Source organism: Trifolium pratense, linkage group LG6 (assembly GCF_020283565.1).
Source record: "Trifolium pratense cultivar HEN17-A07 linkage group LG6, ARS_RC_1.1, whole genome shotgun sequence".
NCBI lineage: Eukaryota > Viridiplantae > Streptophyta > Magnoliopsida > Fabales > Fabaceae > Trifolium > Trifolium pratense.
The window spans coordinates 8,453,715-8,459,498 of record NC_060064.1 but is presented as its reverse complement, the minus strand read 5'-3'; the positions used below and the strand labels follow the sequence as shown (position 1 = coordinate 8,459,498).

General features: G+C 30.5%; 1 long non-coding RNA gene across 3 annotated transcripts; it reads left to right on the top strand.

Moving 5' to 3' along the window:
* Positions 1-1,149: 1,149 nt before the first annotated feature.
* On the top strand, positions 1,150-2,295 carry LOC123889812. Of its 3 annotated transcripts, none has more exons than XR_006802645.1 (3): positions 1,150-1,427; positions 1,744-1,833; positions 2,016-2,295. It is a non-coding gene; the product is annotated as an uncharacterized LOC123889812 (long non-coding RNA). The 3 variants fall into 3 exon arrangements; XR_006802646.1 differs by having other exon boundaries at positions 1,151-1,427; positions 2,011-2,295; XR_006802647.1 differs by lacking the exon at positions 2,016-2,295 and adding an exon at positions 1,925-1,944 and having other exon boundaries at positions 1,151-1,427.
* Positions 2,296-5,784: the final 3,489 nt, after the last annotated feature.

Here is a 5,784-nt window from a genome sequence, read left to right as displayed (position 1 = left end):
TGATTTATTCTATAAAATATATTTTAAAATAAAAAATTGAAAATTAATAAAATAATTTGATAGTAAATTAATAATAAAATAATTAATTTTTAAATATATATGTGATTTTCTCACAAGGGTAATTTTGTAATTTATATAATCTAAAAAATCAAAATTCTCCTAAAATTACAATATTTTAAATTAAAATAATTATTAAAAAATTGAAAAATAAGAATATTAATTTAAATTTAATAACAACTTAAATATAATTCTTTTGCAATGGTAGTTTTATTATTTACATATATCATATATTTATTTAGTTTATCTAACATGTATAATTGAGTTATTTATTTGATCATGATTCATATAAAAAACTTAATTTGTTTATTTTCTCATGATTTGTATTTAAAATTTAAAGTTATTTGATTAATTTTTCTTTTTGTACAATTACTTATTTATATTTTTATTTATAAAATTCAAATTATTACAATATAATTTTTAACAAATAACAATTGTTTTACGAGGGTAATTTTGTCATTTAAATATGTTATGTATCTTATCATATTGGTATGAACAAATATGTATTAAAAATATGATATGATAGTTATCATGTTTGTTATCCTGTGTGCACCAAACACAGGATAGGATAACCGAGGATAACTGTTATCCTGCTGATATCCTATCCTATCACTATCCTGTTGTATATCATATCCTGTCACTATCATATCCTGCGCACCAAACGGGCCCTAAGGGAAAAACATTCTTGAAAATGATTTTTTCCCTTATAATTTGGGACAAAAAATATGGACATTTTTCCCTTATAATTTGGGACGGAGGGAGTAGTATTTTAAAAACAAAAAATCAAACAACATTAGGATCAACGATCAATCATGTTGCCTTTGTCATTCATCTCAAGTGAGTCATCATCTCAAGTTATTGAAATAATACACCTTACCATCCTTCAAACCTTTCTCAAACTTGTATATTAGCATCTTCAGATAGTACTTCAACAAAATATAATTTTTAATTCTATATTATTTTTTCAATGAATATCAACCTACACTACAAAAAATTCGCCACTTTGCGGCGGTTTTTTAGTGGGGGTTTCTCCAAACCCCCGCAGAATACTACAAAAGTGACAGGCGCACAAATTTACCTTTTACTGGCAATTTCTTACTGGAGGTTTTCCAGAACCCCCGCAGTATACTTCAAATTAATTCCAATTCTTTTCACTCCCCGCTCTATACATTTTCCCTCTGGCGCTTTTTTGTTTTTTATTTTTATTTTCCCACTTTTTTATTTTCATTTCTTTTCCCACGTTTTTATTTTCATTATATTTTTCTAAACCACAAAAAGAAAAAAAAAAAAAAAAAGAGAGAACATTGTTGTTAGTAACACGCAGAAGAACAACCGCTCCTCAAAAGTCTTTCGGTCGGCGCCGCTTCATGGTTAGTAATCAGTTCCAGGTTCAATTGTTTTCACTCCCCGCTCACAGTACTCTTCCAGGTTCAATTTCGTTAGAAAAGGAAACTCAACACTGTTGTTCGATTTCGTTAGAAAAGAAAACACAACACTGTTGTTTGATTTTGTTAACCTCAATTCTTTTCAATTTATGATTTCTATTTGGTTTCAATAAATTTCGTTAGGGTTTCTATAATTTCTCTACTTAGGGTTTCAATGATTTATCTACTTAGCCTTTCCTTCTTCGTATGAATTGATTTGTCATTGAAAAGATTTAAAATGTTTTTTGTGTTCTTTTTGTAGACTGGTTAGACGAATAAGTGCATATAGTGTTGGTTGATTGAAAGTTGATTGTTAGAGGAAGGGAGTAACAACAAGAAAGAATCATTTGAGGTAATCATTGCCACTTATTTTTTAGTTTTATTGAGTGCATGTCAACTGTTTGATCAAAGTTCTTAATGGTTGGTTTTCCTTAAATTATTAGGTAACTATGAGGAAAAAAAAAATCACTCTTTTTTCCCTTTATGTGTTTTTCTTGCTGTAACTGTTTTTTATATTTTTCTGCTATAGTTTAGGACTGGTTGTTGCAGCTCTCACTTGGACTGTCCTGTTGGTTTTGGTTTTTTCTGTAGTGCCTCATGGACTTAGTTGTTCCATTGTATGTTTCTAACCCATGTAGCACTTCTTGTGCTTGTGGGCTTTATTAATAAATCTTTAGCTTCTAAAAAAAAACCCTTTGAACCCTTCTAATTCCCAAAGGTCAAAGCTCAATCAATCTATGTTTTGGCATAGAGAATCCTTATAGCATATATTGTGTCAAATTTAGGCCACTAATTGAGTATCTTGCCCTTTTTGGATAAAACCAAGTTATAAGAAAACTAGTCATTCTTGATTCCAATTTTCAAACTTTTTTTTGTCACTGTACCACAAAAAATTAATCTCCGTACATGAACGTCAAATGAGAAAATGTGGGGATCTCGTTTATAAAAAAAAAAAAAAGAAGTGGGGATCTCGTTTGAATAAGTAATGTTTATGGAAATTTTTATATTGAAAATGTAAAAAAAAATTAAAAATTCCCATAGTTTATGAAAAAGTAAAATGAGATGTTTTCGTCCTCTCAAAATCTTCTATTTTGTTTTTGGTCCTAACGAACATAATTTTTATATGATCAACAATATAAGTTTTTCTTCGAAAGAAATAAAATTGACATAAAAAAAAAACTCTTTTGGTTAATAAAAATATAAACTTTTGGTTGTTGATTAGAAAGTGATCCATATATTTTTTTAGTGAGCTTGCATGATAGTAAAAATAAGGTATAGTTTTCTCTGGAAAATAAAATAGCTTTAAATAAAATATTATAAAAATAATTTGATTATTATTGTCTATGAAATTCGAACGATAGACTTTATGCTAATAATAAGATAGTTTCCTTAAAAAAAAAGAGTAGATTTAAAAATAATATTATAAAATTGAATTATTGTTATCAATGTGATTCGAACAACAGACCCTTATGCTAAAAGTTCCGCATAAGTATATTATAGACGAGAGATTTTTCTCTTGATAATACACGAGAGAGCTCCTTAAAAATCTCGCTATGTATATTATAGAGATATAGATATAAATGAAGAGAATAGAGCTTATGATTCACAGATAGAGTAGTTGTTATTATGATTCACTCAATGTTAGATATATTAATTGGTCTTGTGATATTTTCAATCTCTAATCTCTACTCTTTTAAGTTTTAACCATGTATTTTCCTATAGCATCACCAGCTTCACAACATTGTATTGTACTAGCTCAACAGACTTGCATATTCACTCCAATTTTGTTATTGACATTTGTGTATTCACCGGAGGATCTAGGGTGGGGCCACCCCGAAAAAATAGGAAATTACTAAAATATCCTTGATTTTATTATAAAATAAACAATTATACTAGATATATATGTAGTTACGCGTACAATTGCAAAATGTAAGCACTAGCCTAGTGGCTCGTAGCATTCCATTACATACTCATGTTGTGAGTTCGAATAAGCATGTTTTTTCACATTTTGTTCTTTTTTATTCTCTTTTCTTCAGTTTGTTCTATTTTCTTTTCCTTTTCTTTTAAAAAAATAATTTTAATATCCATAGGTATATATCAATACAAAAGAAGACTAATTTATATTTTTTTCCAAAAAATATATAGATATATCAATATAAAAGAAGCACAATTTCTATCTTTTTTTCAAAAAATATATTATTTAGAGTTACACAATTAAATTTTTTAATGACCAAATTTGTGCTTATTATGACTTATTTTTTTATGAAATATAAATTGGTGCTTAGAGTTTAATGGGAACTAATGAGATGATTTGACATAATAAACGGGTACTATTAATGTAAAATTATTTTACATTATCGATATAAATTTTATTTTTTCTTTAATTTATACATTATAAATTTTTTCTTAGCCCACCCAACTTTTTTTTCAGTTACGCCACTGTGTGTATTTACATGTGACTTCAAGCCTCAAATTAATTCATTATGCTAAAGTATTTTGTCCTATAAAGGTGCTTAAAATTTCATCCTCCAAAATAACATGTTGAGAGGATAAATGAATTATGAATATATGTCCTTTGCTTCTGTTGAGTACGTACGCACACTAGTACCAAATACTTTAATATAATTTGAATTTAATTTATATACAACGTGGTCTAAGGTTATTGTGTATATGCATCTAATAATATATTAACACATAATGTAATATGCTTTAAAACATATGACGTGTCACATTCATTAAATAATGTGACAACACATTTAAAGTATGTGTAAAATAATTTTAAACTAACAGTGCACAACAATTAAACCGATATAATTATTTTGATCCTATACATCAAAGAGCAAAGAATGATTGGAGCTCCCTTAAATATAACATTATTTCTAAGGGACCAAATACACCAAGTAGTTGCGCACCAAACCAGTTGTCTCGCCTTCTTAAACTTGCTAGAGTTGAGATGTTCGCCGAATACTAGAAAGTGAGCCCAGCCAACTTCATGAGTGACTGGTCTAAAGCCGAGCCAATTGTATATATCGTTCCAAGTGCGGCGTGCCAAAGGGCACTCAAAGAAAATATGATTATGGTTTTATGAAGTGTAGCAGCAAAAAACATAGGATTTATTTATGAAATCAGTTATGATTCCTTTTTAAACAAATCCTCCCTCGCCGCTAACTTATTTCGCAACAACCGCCAAGCAAAAACGCCAATCTTAGATGGTAGATCGTTTAGCCAAAGATCGTTCAGGGCCATCACAATGTTATGATCCAACATTTTGGAATGATTAACAACAACTATAACATTGTAACAAGATTGAACATAAAAGATACCTAATGATTCCGCAATCCATCTACGCCGGTCATCTTCCATTATAATGGGTTTAATACATTTTCTAACTCTAATAATTCTGTTGCTTCTGTATTAGACAAAACATCCCCCAATACCAATGTCAAGCCCAATCTCCTCCCTCCCAACTACCTCTATTAGAGACCGTAACCTCTTTATTTTGTTCTCTGCAAAAAAGATGAGGAAACTCAAGGCAAAGAGATTGTCCCCCAACCCACTTCTGTTGCCAAAAGTTAATGGTTGAACCATTTCCTAACACATTTTTAATATTAGAAGAAAACCACCCGATATGTCCTTCATTCCACCCTCCAATGGAACAAATGTCCCTCCACCAAATCGAGTTGTTTCTAGCCGCAACCCCATCATTATTGCATAAGATATTATTTGGGAAGGGACCATATCTTGAGGATAAGAGAACATACCATATAGTTTGGGTTTCATTGAGACACCTCCACTTCCACTTGCTTAACAAAGTTTGGTTGAACCAATCGAGTCTCTTAATGCCCAATCCTCCTTTCTCCTTCGGCAAACACACCGTCTCCCAGCTCACCCAACAAAGTTTCATATCATCCAGACCACCTCCACATAAGAAATTGCGCTGGAGCCGCATAATTTCGTTCACCATCTTAACCGGAGCCTTGAAAAAAAAATAAAAAATAAAGAGGTAAACTTGAGAGCACCGAGTTAATCAATGCCACCCGTCCTCCAATGGATAAGAACCGATCTCTCCAACTCGAAAGTTTAGACTTTAAGGAATTTATGATAGGACTCCAAGTGGCACATCTTCTTGGATTCGCCCCTACTGATATTCCCAAGAAGCGGAAGGGAATGGAATCGATATTACAGGATAAAAAGTTGGAAGCAGCCCTCATAAACCTTTCCTCTAAATTAATTCCATTTGAGATTTAAATATGGTGTCCATAAAAATCTAGATAGATACGTTGAATGCAAGTTATTAGATCCA